General features: G+C 48.0%; 11 non-coding genes across 11 annotated transcripts; all 11 read right to left on the bottom strand.

The window, feature by feature from the left end:
• Nucleotides 1-745: 745 nt before the first annotated feature.
• Nucleotides 746-827, bottom strand: trnas-aga (transfer RNA serine (anticodon AGA)). The gene has a single exon. It is a non-coding gene; the product is annotated as a tRNA-Ser (tRNA).
• A 915-nt stretch (nt 828-1,742) lies between these two features.
• Nucleotides 1,743-1,815, bottom strand: trnaf-gaa (transfer RNA phenylalanine (anticodon GAA)). The gene has a single exon. It is a non-coding gene; the product is annotated as a tRNA-Phe (tRNA).
• Nucleotides 1,816-2,571: 756 nt separating this feature from the next.
• trnaf-gaa (transfer RNA phenylalanine (anticodon GAA)) lies at nt 2,572-2,644 on the bottom strand. Its single transcript has one exon. It is a non-coding gene; the product is annotated as a tRNA-Phe (tRNA).
• A 2,108-nt stretch (nt 2,645-4,752) lies between these two features.
• On the bottom strand, nt 4,753-4,834 carry trnas-aga (transfer RNA serine (anticodon AGA)). Its single transcript has one exon. It is a non-coding gene; the product is annotated as a tRNA-Ser (tRNA).
• Nucleotides 4,835-5,751: 917 nt separating this feature from the next.
• trnaf-gaa (transfer RNA phenylalanine (anticodon GAA)) lies at nt 5,752-5,824 on the bottom strand. The gene has a single exon. It is a non-coding gene; the product is annotated as a tRNA-Phe (tRNA).
• A 2,015-nt stretch (nt 5,825-7,839) lies between these two features.
• Nucleotides 7,840-7,921, bottom strand: trnas-aga (transfer RNA serine (anticodon AGA)). The gene has a single exon. It is a non-coding gene; the product is annotated as a tRNA-Ser (tRNA).
• A 916-nt stretch (nt 7,922-8,837) lies between these two features.
• Nucleotides 8,838-8,910, bottom strand: trnaf-gaa (transfer RNA phenylalanine (anticodon GAA)). Its single transcript has one exon. It is a non-coding gene; the product is annotated as a tRNA-Phe (tRNA).
• Nucleotides 8,911-9,666: 756 nt separating this feature from the next.
• Nucleotides 9,667-9,739, bottom strand: trnaf-gaa (transfer RNA phenylalanine (anticodon GAA)). Its single transcript has one exon. It is a non-coding gene; the product is annotated as a tRNA-Phe (tRNA).
• A 756-nt stretch (nt 9,740-10,495) lies between these two features.
• trnaf-gaa (transfer RNA phenylalanine (anticodon GAA)) lies at nt 10,496-10,568 on the bottom strand. Its single transcript has one exon. It is a non-coding gene; the product is annotated as a tRNA-Phe (tRNA).
• A 2,107-nt stretch (nt 10,569-12,675) lies between these two features.
• trnas-aga (transfer RNA serine (anticodon AGA)) lies at nt 12,676-12,757 on the bottom strand. Its single transcript has one exon. It is a non-coding gene; the product is annotated as a tRNA-Ser (tRNA).
• A 916-nt stretch (nt 12,758-13,673) lies between these two features.
• Nucleotides 13,674-13,746, bottom strand: trnaf-gaa (transfer RNA phenylalanine (anticodon GAA)). Its single transcript has one exon. It is a non-coding gene; the product is annotated as a tRNA-Phe (tRNA).
• Between the last annotated feature and the right edge of the window lie 668 nt (nt 13,747-14,414).

Here is a 14,414-nt window from a genome sequence, read left to right as displayed (position 1 = left end):
CTGCTTGAAATCCCACAGCTGACATTTTCCTGGTCATGTCCATTGTCTTCGACTGGAATGATGTGGCAGCAAAGGACTGTCAGATTGTACAACACAGCTGAGCCCTTCAAGAAGAAGTCAGTGCTCATGAGAGTCAGAGTTCATGTGAGAAGGTCCTTTCAGCAAAGGCCAGGATTTGAACTTGTGAGTGGTATTGCAGCTCACGGTTTTGGGTGATCTCACATGAATTCCCATGAATCCCCTGACATGTTTTTGGTCTGATGACTTCCCCTGGGAAAGTCTATTCCAGGGTGCTGGGATCTCACATGAATTCCCATGAATCCCCTGACACGTTTTTGGTCTGATGACTTCCCATGGATCGCCACCATCAGTGATGTCTTGACACCAAGAGTGCCCCCAAAACTGTACGTTGTCGGCAGGATTTGATGTGCGGGGAAACCCCAATGGATTAGTTCATCGAGTCCTTTCAGCAAAGGCCTTCTCAAACTATTTGCCAAGTCAGGACGTAAAGAGGGACTGTGCTGAAACCCGGGACCTTTAGATCTTCAGTCTAATGCTCTCCCAACTGAGCTATTTCAGCTGCGAAGGTGGTTCTCTGCTTTTTCCATCTCTATTGTAACAGGTGTCCTTACACCATGACTGAAAAGGATTTAATTGATTCCCTGACATGTTTTTGGTCTGAGGATTTGCCATGGATCGCCACCGTCAGTGAAGTCTTGGCACCACGAGTGGCCCCAAAACTGCACGTTGTCGGCAGGATTTGAACCTGCGCGGGGAACCCCCAATGGATTTCTAGTCCACCGCCTTAACCACTCGGCCACAACAACTTGCAAAGAACCGTACCGATTATACCGTTATTTTTCAGTTGAAATAAGGGACCTTCAGTCAGCAACCATGAAGATCCAGGCAATTTCCTAACCACTCGGCCACAACAAATTGTCACAGATGCAGAACCTCACAGATTCTGCCGTTGTATATCAGTCGAAATGCAATAGAAAGTGTTTGCCAATTTTATGAGCAACCATGAGACTTGACAACTTGTGAGTGGTATTGCAGCTCACGGTTTTGGGGGATCTCACATGAATTCCCATGAATCCCCTGACACGTTTTCGGTCTGATGACTCCCCATGCATCGCCACCATCAGTGATGTCTTGACACCAAGAGTGCCCCCAAAACTGTATGTTGTCGGCAGGATTTGATGCACGGGGAAACCCCAATGGATTAGTTCATCGCCTTAACCACTCATCCACAACAACTTGTCACAGAACTGGTCTAGTGTTCCGCGACCAGGACAAAAACCACATTGGACCTCTTGTAGCAGAGGTTCGACCAACAGTTGTACCCTTCTCTCCAGCACCCTGGAATAGACTTTCCCAGGGAGGCTGAGGAGTGTGTTGCTTTGTCCAGCTCCTTTTGAGTGTCCTCCATTGTCAGCGAACCTCACAAGGTCACAGTTTTTTCCTGAACAGGGCACCACTTTAGGTTGTGTGGATGATTGGTCTTCAGCGCCAGATTAAGACTCTTTTCTCTCAGAAGGCACTGCTTGAAATCCCACAGCTGGCATTTTCCTGGTCATGTCCATTGTCCTCGATGTGGCAGCAAAGGACTGTCAGATTGTACAACACAGCTGAGCCCTTCAAAAAGAAGTCAGTGCTCATGAAAGTCGGAGTTCATGTGAGAAGGTCCTTTCAGCAAAGGCCTTCTCAGACTATTAGCCAAGTCAGGACGTAAAGAGGGACTGTGCTGAAACCCGGGATTGAACCAGGGACCTTTAGATCTTCAGTCTAACGCTCTCCCAACTGAGCTATTTCAGCGGCGAAGGTGGTTCTCTCCTTTTTCGAGTGCAGGCAATTTCACCTAGATCTCTATTGTAACAGGCGTCCTTATACCATGACTGAAAAGGATTTAATTGATTCCCTGACATGTTTTTGGTCTGATGACTTCCCATGGATCGCCACCATCAGTGATGTCTTGACACCAAGAGTGCCCCCAAAACTGTACGTTGTCGGCAGTATTTGATGCACGGGGAAACCCCAATGGATTAGTTCATCGCCTTAACCACTCATCCACAGCAACTTGTAACAGAGCTGGTCTAGTGTTCCGCGACCAGGACAAAAACCACATTGGACCTCTTGTAGCAGAGGTTCGACCAACAGTTGTACCCTTCTCTCCAGCACCCTGGAATAGACTTTCCCAGGGAGGCTGATGAGTGTGTTGCTTTGTCCAGCTCCTTTTGAGTGTCCTCCATTGTCAGCGAACCTCACAAGGTCACAGTTTTTTCCTGAACAGGGCACCACTTTAGGTTGTGTGGATGATTGGTCTTCAGCGCCAGATTAAGACTCTTTTCTCTCAGAAGGCACTGCTTGAAATCCCACAGCTGGCATTTTCCTGGTCATGTCCATTGTCCTCGATGGGAATGATGTGGCAGCAAAGGACTGTCAGATTGTACAACACAGCTGAGCCCTTCAAAAAGAAGTCAGTGCTCATGAAAGTCGGAGTTCATGTGAGAAGGTCCTTTCAGCAAAGGCCTTCTCAGACTATTTGCCAAGTCAGGATGTAAAGAGGGACTGTGCTGAAACCCGGAATTGAACCAGGGACCTTTAGATCTTCAGTCTAACGCTCTCCCAACTGAGCTATTTCAGCTGCGAAGGTGGTTCTCTGCTTTTTCTAGTGCAGGCAATTTCACCTAGAGCTCTATTGTAACAGGCGTCCTTACACCATGACTGAAAAGGATTTAATGGATTCCCTGACATGTTTTTGGTCTGATGACTTCCCATGGATCGCCACCATCAGTGATGTCTTGACACCAAGAGTGCCCCCAAAACTGTACGTTGTCGGCAGTATTTGATGCACGGGGAAACCCCAATGGATTAGTTCATCGCCTTAACCACTCATCCACAACAACTTGTAACAGAGCTGCTCTAGTGTTCCGCGACCAGGACAAAAACCACATTGGACCTCTTGTAGCAGAGGTTCGACCAACTGCTGTACCCTTCTCTCCAGCACCCTGGAATAGACTTTCCCAGGGAGGCTGAGGAGTGTGTTGCTTTGTCCGGCTCCTTTTGAGTGTCCGCTGTTGTCAGCGAACCTCACAAGGTCACAGTTTTTTTCCTGATCAGGGCACCACTTTAGGTTGTGTGGATGATTGGTCTTCAGCGCCAGATTAAGACTCTTTTCTCTCAGAAGGCACTGCTTGAAATCCCACAGCTGGCATTTTCCTGGTCATGTCCATTGTCTTCGACTGGAATGATGTGGCAGCAAAGGACTGTCAGATTGTACAACACAGCTGAGCCCTTCAAAAAGAAGTCAGTGCTCATGAAAGTCGGAGTTCATGTGAGAAGGTCCTTTCAGGAAAGGCCTTCTCAGACTATTAGCCAAGTCAGGATGTAAAGGGGGACTGTGCTGAAACCCGGGATTGAACCAGGGACCTTTAGATCTTCAGTCTAACACTGTCCCAACTGAGCTATTTCAGCTGCAAAGGTGGTTCTCTGCTTTTTCCAGTGCAGGCAATTTCACCTAGATCTCTATTGTAACAGGCGTCCTTACACCATGACTGAAAAGGATTTAATTGATTCCCTGACATGTTTTTGGTCTGATGACTTCCCATGGATCGCCACCATCAGTGATGTCTTGACACCAAGAGTGCCCCCAAAACTGTACGTTGTCGGCAGTATTTGATGCACGGGGAAACCCCAATGGATTAGTTCATCGCCTTAACCACTCATCCACAACAACTTGTAACAGAGCTGGTCTAGTGTTCCGCGACCAGGACAAAAACCACATTGGACCTCTTGTAGCAGAGGTTCGACCAACTGTTGTACCCTTCTCTCCAGCACCCTGGAATAGACTTTCCCAGGGAGGCTGAGGAGTGTGTTGCTTTGTCCGGCTCCTTTTGAGTGTCCGCTGTTGTCAGCGAACAGTTTTTTTCCTGATCAGGGCACCACTTTAGGTTGTGTGGATGATTGGTCTTCAGCGCCAGATTAAGACTCTTTTCTCTCAGAAGGCACTGCTTGAAATCCCACAGCTGGCATTTTCCTGGTCATGTCCATTGTCTTCGACTGGAATGATGTGGCAGCAAAGGACTGTCAGATTGTACAACACAGCTGAGCCCTTCAAGAAGAAGTCAGTGCTCATGAGAGTCAGAGTTCATGTGAGAAGGTCCTTTCAGCAAAGGCCAGGATTTGAACTTGTGAGTGGTATTGCAGCTCACGGTTTTGGGTGATCTCACATGAATTCCCATGAATCCCCTGACATGTTTTTGGTCTGATGACTTCCCCTGGGAAAGTCTATTCCAGGGTGCTGGGATCTCACATGAATTCCCATGAATCCCCTGACACGTTTTTGGTCTGATGACTTCCCATGGATCGCCACCATCAGTGATGTCTTGACACCAAGAGTGCCCCCAAAACTGTACGTTGTCGGCAGGATTTGATGTGCGGGGAAACCCCAATGGATTAGTTCATCGAGTCCTTTCAGCAAAGGCCTTCTCAAACTATTTGCCAAGTCAGGACGTAAAGAGGGACTGTGCTGAAACCCGGGACCTTTAGATCTTCAGTCTAATGCTCTCCCAACTGAGCTATTTCAGCTGCGAAGGTGGTTCTCTGCTTTTTCCATCTCTATTGTAACAGGTGTCCTTACACCATGACTGAAAAGGATTTAATTGATTCCCTGACATGTTTTTGGTCTGAGGATTTGCCATGGATCGCCACCGTCAGTGAAGTCTTGGCACCACGAGTGGCCCCAAAACTGCACGTTGTCGGCAGGATTTGAACCTGCGCGGGGAACCCCCAATGGATTTCTAGTCCACCGCCTTAACCACTCGGCCACAACAACTTGCAAAGAACCGTACCGATTATACCGTTATTTTTCAGTTGAAATGCAAGGGACCTTCAGTCAGCAACCATGAAGATCCAGGCAATTTCCTAACCACTCGGCCACAACAAATTGTCACAGATGCAGAACCTCACAGATTCTGCCGTTGTATATCAGTCGAAATGCAATAGAAAGTGTTTGCCAATTTTATGAGCAACCATGAGACTTGACAACTTGTGAGTGGTATTGCAGCTCACGGTTTTGGGGGATCTCACATGAATTCCCATGAATCCCCTGACACGTTTTCGGTCTGATGACTCCCCATGCATCGCCACCATCAGTGATGTCTTGACACCAAGAGTGCCCCCAAAACTGTATGTTGTCGGCAGGATTTGATGCACGGGGAAACCCCAATGGATTAGTTCATCGCCTTAACCACTCAGCCACAACAACTTGTCACAGAACTGGTCTAGTGTTCCGCGACCAGGACAAAAACCACATTGGACCTCTTGTAGCAGAGGTTCGACCAACAGTTGTACCCTTCTCTCCAGCACCCTGGAATAGACTTTCCCAGGGAGGCTGAGGAGTGTGTTGCTTTGTCCAGCTCCTTTTGAGTGTCCTCCATTGTCAGCGAACCTCACAAGGTCACAGTTTTTTCCTGAACAGGGCACCACTTTAGGTTGTGTGGATGATTGGTCTTCAGCGCCAGATTAAGACTCTTTTCTCTCAGAAGGCACTGCTTGAAATCCCACAGCTGGCATTTTCCTGGTCATGTCCATTGTCCTCGATGTGGCAGCAAAGGACTGTCAGATTGTACAACACAGCTGAGCCCTTCAAAAAGAAGTCAGTGCTCATGAAAGTCGGAGTTCATGTGAGAAGGTCCTTTCAGCAAAGGCCTTCTCAGACTATTAGCCAAGTCAGGACGTAAAGAGGGACTGTGCTGAAACCCGGGATTGAACCAGGGACCTTTAGATCTTCAGTCTAACGCTCTCCCAACTGAGCTATTTCAGCTGCGAAGGTGGTTCTCTCCTTTTTCGAGTGCAGGCAATTTCACCTAGATCTCTATTGTAACAGGCGTCCTTATACCATGACTGAAAAGGATTTAATTGATTCCCTGACATGTTTTTGGTCTGATGACTTCCCATGGATCGCCACCATCAGTGATGTCTTGACACCAAGAGTGCCCCCAAAACTGTACGTTGTCGGCAGTATTTGATGCACGGGGAAACCCCAATGGATTAGTTCATCGCCTTAACCACTCATCCACAGCAACTTGTAACAGAGCTGGTCTAGTGTTCCGCGACCAGGACAAAAACCACATTGGACCTCTTGTAGCAGAGGTTCGACCAACAGTTGTACCCTTCTCTCCAGCACCCTGGAATAGACTTTCCCAGGGAGGCTGAGGAGTGTGTTGCTTTGTCCAGCTCCTTTTGAGTGTCCTCCATTGTCAGCGAACCTCACAAGGTCACAGTATTTTCCTGAACAGGGCACCACTTTAGGTTGTGTGGATGATTGGTCTTCAGCGCCAGATTAAGACTCTTTTCTCTCAGAAGGCACTGCTTGAAATCCCACAGCTGGCATTTTCCTGGTCATGTCCATTGTCCTCGATGGGAATGATGTGGCAGCAAAGGACTGTCAGATTGTACAACACAGCTGAGCCCTTCAAAAAGAAGTCAGTGCTCATGAAAGTCGGAGTTCATGTGAGAAGGTCCTTTCAGCAAAGGCCTTCTCAGACTATTTGCCAAGTCAGGATGTAAAGAGGGACTGTGCTGAAACCCGGGATTGAACCAGGGACCTTTATATCTTCAGTCTAACACTCTCCCAACTGAGCTATTTCAGCTGCAAAGGTGGTTCTCTGCTTTTTCCAGTGCAGGCAATTTCACCTAGATCTCTATTGTAACAGGCGTCCTTACACCATGACTGAAAAGGATTTAATTGATTCCCTGACATGTTTTTGGTCTGATGACTTCCCATGGATCGCCACCATCAGTGATGTCTTGACACCAAGAGTGCCCCCAAAACTGTACGTTGTCGGCAGTATTTGATGCACGGGGAAACCCCAATGGATTAGTTCATCGCCTTAACCACTGTTGTACCCTTCTCTCCAGCACCCTGGAATAGACTTTCCCAGGGAGGCTGAGGAGTGTGTTGCTTTGTCCGGCTCCTTTTGAGTGTCCGCTGTTGTCAGCGAACAGTTTTTTTCCTGATCAGGGCACCACTTTAGGTTGTGTGGATGATTGGTCTTCAGCGCCAGATTAAGACTCTTTTCTCTCAGAAGGCACTGCTTGAAATCCCACAGCTGACATTTTCCTGGTCATGTCCATTGTCTTCGACTGGAATGATGTGGCAGCAAAGGACTGTCAGATTGTACAACACAGCTGAGCCCTTCAAGAAGAAGTCAGTGCTCATGAGAGTCAGAGTTCATGTGAGAAGGTCCTTTCAGCAAAGGCCAGGATTTGAACTTGTGAGTGGTATTGCAGCTCACGGTTTTGGGTGATCTCACATGAATTCCCATGAATCCCCTGACATGTTTTTGGTCTGATGACTTCCCCTGGGAAAGTCTATTCCAGGGTGCTGGGATCTCACATGAATTCCCATGAATCCCCTGACACGTTTTTGGTCTGATGACTTCCCATGGATCGCCACCATCAGTGATGTCTTGACACCAAGAGTGCCCCCAAAACTGTACGTTGTCGGCAGGATTTGATGTGCGGGGAAACCCCAATGGATTAGTTCATCGAGTCCTTTCAGCAAAGGCCTTCTCAAACTATTTGCCAAGTCAGGACGTAAAGAGGGACTGTGCTGAAACCCGGGACCTTTAGATCTTCAGTCTAATGCTCTCCCAACTGAGCTATTTCAGCTGCGAAGGTGGTTCTCTGCTTTTTCCATCTCTATTGTAACAGGTGTCCTTACACCATGACTGAAAAGGATTTAATTGATTCCCTGACATGTTTTTGGTCTGAGGATTTGCCATGGATCGCCACCGTCAGTGAAGTCTTGGCACCACGAGTGGCCCCAAAACTGCACGTTGTCGGCAGGATTTGAACCTGCGCGGGGAACCCCCAATGGATTTCTAGTCCACCGCCTTAACCACTCGGCCACAACAACTTGCAAAGAACCGTACCGATTATACCGTTATTTTTCAGTTGAAATGCAAGGGACCTTCAGTCAGCAACCATGAAATCCAGGCAATTTCCTAACCACTCGGCCACAACAAATTGTCACAGATGCAGAACCTCACAGATTCTGCCGTTGTATATCAGTCGAAATGCAATAGAAAGTGTTTGCCAATTTTATGAGCAACCATGAGACTTGACAACTTGTGAGTGGTATTGCAGCTCACGGTTTTGGGGGATCTCACATGAATTCCCATGAATCCCCTGACACGTTTTCGGTCTGATGACTCCCCATGCATCGCCACCATCAGTGATGTCTTGACACCAAGAGTGCCCCCAAAACTGTATGTTGTCGGCAGTATTTGATGCACGGGGAAACCCCAATGGATTAGTTCATCGCCTTAACCACTCATCCACAACAACTTGTAACAGAGCTGGTCTAGTGTTCCGCGACCAGGACAAAAACCACATTGGACCTCTTGTAGCAGAGGTTCGACCAACAGTTGTACCCTTCTCTCCAGCACCCTGGAATAGACTTTCCCAGGGAGGCTGAGGAGTGTGTTGCTTTGTCCAGCTCCTTTTGAGTGTCCTCCATTGTCAGCGAACCTCACAAGGTCACAGTTTTTTCCTGAACAGGGCACCACTTTAGGTTGTGTGGATGATTGGTCTTCAGCGCCAGATTAAGACTCTTTTCTCTCAGAAGGCACTGCTTGAAATCCCACAGCTGGCATTTTCCTGGTCATGTCCATTGTCCTCGATGTGGCAGCAAAGGACTGTCAGATTGTACAACACAGCTGAGCCCTTCAAAAAGAAGTCAGTGCTCATGAAAGTCGGAGTTCATGTGAGAAGGTCCTTTCAGCAAAGGCCTTCTCAGACTATTAGCCAAGTCAGGACGTAAAGAGGGACTGTGCTGAAACCCGGGATTGAACCAGGGACCTTTAGATCTTCAGTCTAACGCTCTCCCAACTGAGCTATTTCAGCGGCGAAGGTGGTTCTCTCCTTTTTCGAGTGCAGGCAATTTCACCTAGATCTCTATTGTAACAGGCGTCCTTATACCATGACTGAAAAGGATTTAATTGATTCCCTGACATGTTTTTGGTCTGATGACTTCCCATGGATCGCCACCATCAGTGATGTCTTGACACCAAGAGTGCCCCCAAAACTGTACGTTGTCGGCAGTATTTGATGCACGGGGAAACCCCAATGGATTAGTTCATCGCCTTAACCACTCATCCACAGCAACTTGTAACAGAGCTGGTCTAGTGTTCCGCGACCAGGACAAAAACCACATTGGACCTCTTGTAGCAGAGGTTCGACCAACAGTTGTACCCTTCTCTCCAGCACCCTGGAATAGACTTTCCCAGGGAGGCTGATGAGTGTGTTGCTTTGTCCAGCTCCTTTTGAGTGTCCTCCATTGTCAGCGAACCTCACAAGGTCACAGTTTTTTCCTGAACAGGGCACCACTTTAGGTTGTGTGGATGATTGGTCTTCAGCGCCAGATTAAGACTCTTTTCTCTCAGAAGGCACTTCTTGAAATCCCACAGCTGGCATTTTCCTGGTCATGTCCATTGTCCTCGATGGGAATGATGTGGCAGCAAAGGACTGTCAGATTGTACAACACAGCTGAGCCCTTCAAAAAGAAGTCAGTGCTCATGAAAGTCGGAGTTCATGTGAGAAGGTCCTTTCAGCAAAGGCCTTCTCAGACTATTTGCCAAGTCAGGATGTAAAGAGGGACTGTGCTGAAACCCGGAATTGAACCAGGGACCTTTAGATCTTCAGTCTAACGCTCTCCCAACTGAGCTATTTCAGCTGCGAAGGTGGTTCTCTGCTTTTTCTAGTGCAGGCAATTTCACCTAGAGCTCTATTGTAACAGGCGTCCTTACACCATGACTGAAAAGGATTTAATGGATTCCCTGACATGTTTTTGGTCTGATGACTTCCCATGGATCGCCACCATCAGTGATGTCTTGACACCAAGAGTGCCCCCAAAACTGTACGTTGTCGGCAGTATTTGATGCACGGGGAAACCCCAATGGATTAGTTCATCGCCTTAACCACTCATCCACAGCAACTTGTAACAGAGCTGGTCTAGTGTTCCGCGACCAGGACAAAAACCACATTGGACCTCTTGTAGCAGAGGTTCGACCAACAGTTGTACCCTTCTCTCCAGCACCCTGGAATAGACTTTCCCAGGGAGGCTGATGAGTGTGTTGCTTTGTCCAGCTCCTTTTGAGTGTCCTCCATTGTCAGCGAACCTCACAAGGTCACAGTTTTTTCCTGAACAGGGCACCACTTTAGGTTGTGTGGATGATTGGTCTTCAGCGCCAGATTAAGACTCTTTTCTCTCAGAAGGCACTTCTTGAAATCCCACAGCTGGCATTTTCCTGGTCATGTCCATTGTCCTCGATGGGAATGATTTGGCAGCAAAGGACTGTCAGATTGTACAACACAGCTGAGCCCTTCAAAAAGAAGTCAGTGCTCATGAAAGTCGGAGTTCATGTGAGAAGGTCCTTTCAGCAAAGGCCTTCTCAGACTATTTGCCAAGTCAGGATGTAAAGAGGGACTGTGCTGAAACCCGGAATTGAACCAGGGACCTTTAGATCTTCAGTCTAACGCTCTCCCAACTGAGCTATTTCAGCTGCGAAGGTGGTTCTCTGCTTTTTCTAGTGCAGGCAATTTCACCTAGAGCTCTATTGTAACAGGCGTCCTTACACCATGACTGAAAAGGATTTAATGGATTCCCTGACATGTTTTTGGTCTGATGACTTCCCATGGATCGCCACCATCAGTGATGTCTTGACACCAAGAGTGCCCCCAAAACTGTACGTTGTCGGCAGTATTTGATGCACGGGGAAACCCCAATGGATTAGTTCATCGCCTTAACCACTCATCCACAACAACTTGTAACAGAGCTGGTCTAGTGTTCCGCGACCAGGACAAAAACCACATTGGACCTCTTGTAGCAGAGGTTCGACCAACAGTTGTACCCTTCTCTCCAGCACCCTGGAATAGACTTTCCCAGGGAGGCTGAGGAGTGTGTTGCTTTGTCCAGCTCCTTTTGAGTGTCCTCCATTGTCAGCGAACCTCACAAGGTCACAGTATTTTCCTGAACAGGGCACCACTTTAGGTTGTGTGGATGATTGGTCTTCAGCGCCAGATTAAGACTCTTTTCTCTCAGAAGGCACTGCTTGAAATCCCACAGCTGGCATTTTCCTGGTCATGTCCATTGTCCTCGATGGGAATGATGTGGCAGCAAAGGACTGTCAGATTGTACAACACAGCTGAGCCCTTCAAAAAGAAGTCAGTGCTCATGAAAGTCGGAGTTCATGTGAGAAGGTCCTTTCAGCAAAGGCCTTCTCAGACTATTTGCCAAGTCAGGATGTAAAGAGGGACTGTGCTGAAACCCGGGATTGAACCAGGGACCTTTATATCTTCAGTCTAACACTCTCCCAACTGAGCTATTTCAGCTGCAAAGGTGGTTCTCTGCTTTTTCCAGTGCAGGCAATTTCACCTAGATCTCTATTGTAACAGGCGTCCTTACACCATGACTGAAAAGGATTTAATTGATTCCCTGACATGTTTTTGGTCTGATGACTTCCCATGGATCGCCACCATCAGTGATGTCTTGACACCAAGAGTGCCCCCAAAACTGTACGTTGTCGGCAGTATTTGATGCACGGGGAAACCCCAATGGATTAGTTCATCGCCTTAACCACTCATCCACAACAACTTGTAACAGAGCTGGTCTAGTGTTCCGCGACCAGGACAAAAACCACATTGGACCTCTTGTAGCAGAGGTTCGACCAACTGTTGTACCCTTCTCTCCAGCACCCTGGAATAGACTTTCCCAGGGAGGCTGAGGAGTGTGTTGCTTTGTCCGGCTCCTTTTGAGTGTCCGCTGTTGTCAGCGAACAGTTTTTTTCCTGATCAGGGCACCACTTTAGGTTGTGTGGATGATTGGTCTTCAGCGCCAGATTAAGACTCTTTTCTCTCAGAAGGCACTGCTTGAAATCCCACAGCTGACATTTTCCTGGTCATGTCCATTGTCTTCGACTGGAATGATGTGGCAGCAAAGGACTGTCAGATTGTACAACACAGCTGAGCCCTTCAAGAAGAAGTCAGTGCTCATGAGAGTCAGAGTTCATGTGAGAAGGTCCTTTCAGCAAAGGCCAGGATTTGAACTTGTGAGTGGTATTGCAGCTCACAGTTTTGGGTGATCTCACATGAATTCCCATGAATCCCCTGACATGTTTTTGGTCTGATGACTTCCCCTGGGAAAGTCTATTCCAGGGTGCTGGGATCTCACATGAATTCCCATGAATCCCCTGACACGTTTTTGGTCTGATGACTTCCCATGGATCGCCACCATCAGTGATGTCTTGACACCAAGAGTGCCCCCAAAACTGTACGTTGTCGGCAGGATTTGATGTGCGGGGAAACCCCAATGGATTAGTTCATCGAGTCCTTTCAGCAAAGGCCTTCTCAAACTATTTGCCAAGTCAGGACGTAAAGAGGGACTGTGCTGAAACCCGGGACCTTTAGATCTTCAGTCTAATGCTCTCCCAACTGAGCTATTTCAGCTGCGAAGGTGGTTCTCTGCTTTTTCCATCTCTATTGTGACAGGTGTCCTTACACCATGACTGAAAAGGATTTAATTGATTCCCTGACATGTTTTTGGTCTGAGGATTTGCCATGGATCGCCACCGTCAGTGAAGTCTTGGCACCACGAGTGGCCCCAAAACTGCACGTTGTCGGCAGGATTTGAACCTGCGCGGGGAACCCCCAATGGATTTCTAGTCCACCGCCTTAACCACTCGGCCACAACAACTTGCAAAGAACCGTACCGATTATACCGTTATTTTTCAGTTGAAATGCAAGGGACCTTCAGTCAGCAACCATGAAATCCAGGCAATTTCCTAACCACTCGGCCACAACAAATTGTCACAGATGCAGAACCTCACAGATTCTGCCGTTGTATATCAGTCGAAATGCAATAGAAAGTGTTTGCCAATTTTATGAGCAACCATGAGACTTGACAACTTGTGAGTGGTATTGCAGCTCACGGTTTTGGGGGATCTCACATGAATTCCCATGAATCCCCTGACACGTTTTCGGTCTGATGACTCCCCATGCATCGCCACCATCAGTGATGTCTTGACACCAAGAGTGCCCCCAAAACTGTATGTTGTCGGCAGGATTTGATGCACGGGGAAACCCCAATGGATTAGTTCATCGCCTTAACCACTCAGCCACAACAACTTGTCACAGAACTGGTCTAGTGTTCCGCGACCAGGACAAAAACCACATTGGACCTCTTGTAGCAGAGGTTCGACCAACAGTTGTACCCTTCTCTCCAGCACCCTGGAATAGACTTTCCCAGGGAGGCTGAGGAGTGTGTTGCTTTGTCCAGCTCCTTTTGAGTGTCCTCCATTGTCAGCGAACCTCACAAGGTCACAGTTTTTTCCTGAACAGGGCACCACTTTAGGTTGTGTGGATGATTGGTCTTCAGCGCCAGATTAAGACTCTTTTCTCTCAGAAGGCACTGCTTGAAATCCCACAGCTGGCATTTTCCTGGTCATGTCCATTGTCCTCGATGTGGCAGCAAAGGACTGTCAGATTGTACAACACAGCTGAGCCCTTCAAAAAGAAGTCAGTGCTCATGAAAGTCGGAGTTCATGTGAGAAGGTCCTTTCAGCAAAGGCCTTCTCAGACTATTAGCCAAGTCAGGACGTAAAGAGGGACTGTGCTGAAACCCGGGATTGAACCAGGGACCTTTAGATCTTCAGTCTAACGCTCTCCCAACTGAGCTATTTCAGCGGCGAAGGTGGTTCTCTCCCTTTTCTCTCCCTGTCTTGACACCAAGAGTGCCCCCAAAACTGTACGTTGTCGGCAGTATTTGATGCACGGGGAAACCCCAATGGATTAGTTCATCGCCTTAACCACTCATCCACAAGAACTTGTAACAGAGCTGGTCTAGTGTTCCGCGACCAGGACAAAAACCACATTGGACCTCTTGTAGCAGAGGTTCGACCAACAGTTGTACCCTTCTCTCCAGCACCCTGGAATAGACTTTCCCAGGGAGGCTGAGGAGTGTGTTGCTTTGTCCAGCTCCTTTTGAGTGTCCTCCATTGTCAGCGAACCTCACAAGGTCACAGTATTTTCCTGAACAGGGCACCACTTTAGGTTGTGTGGATGATTGGTCTTCAGCGCCAGATTAAGACTCTTTTCTCTCAGAAGGCACTGCTTGAAATCCCACAGCTGGCATTTTCCTGGTCATGTCCATTGTCCTCGATGGGAATGATGTGGCAGCAAAGGACTGTCAGATTGTACAACACAGCTGAGCCCTTCAAAAAGAAGTCAGTGCTCATGAAAGTCGGAGTTCATGTGAGAAGGTCCTTTCAGCAAAGGCCTTCTCAGACTATTTGCCAAGTCAGGATGTAAAGAGGGACTGTGCTGAAACCCGGGATTGAACCAGGGACCTTTAT

Source organism: Doryrhamphus excisus, linkage group LG11 (assembly GCF_037039965.1).
Source record: "Doryrhamphus excisus strain RoL-2023G ecotype Guam linkage group LG11, RoL_Dexc_Guam_v1.1, whole genome shotgun sequence".
Classification (NCBI taxonomy): domain Eukaryota; kingdom Metazoa; phylum Chordata; class Actinopteri; order Syngnathiformes; family Syngnathidae; genus Doryrhamphus; species Doryrhamphus excisus.
This window is presented reverse-complemented; position numbering and strand designations above follow the sequence as displayed.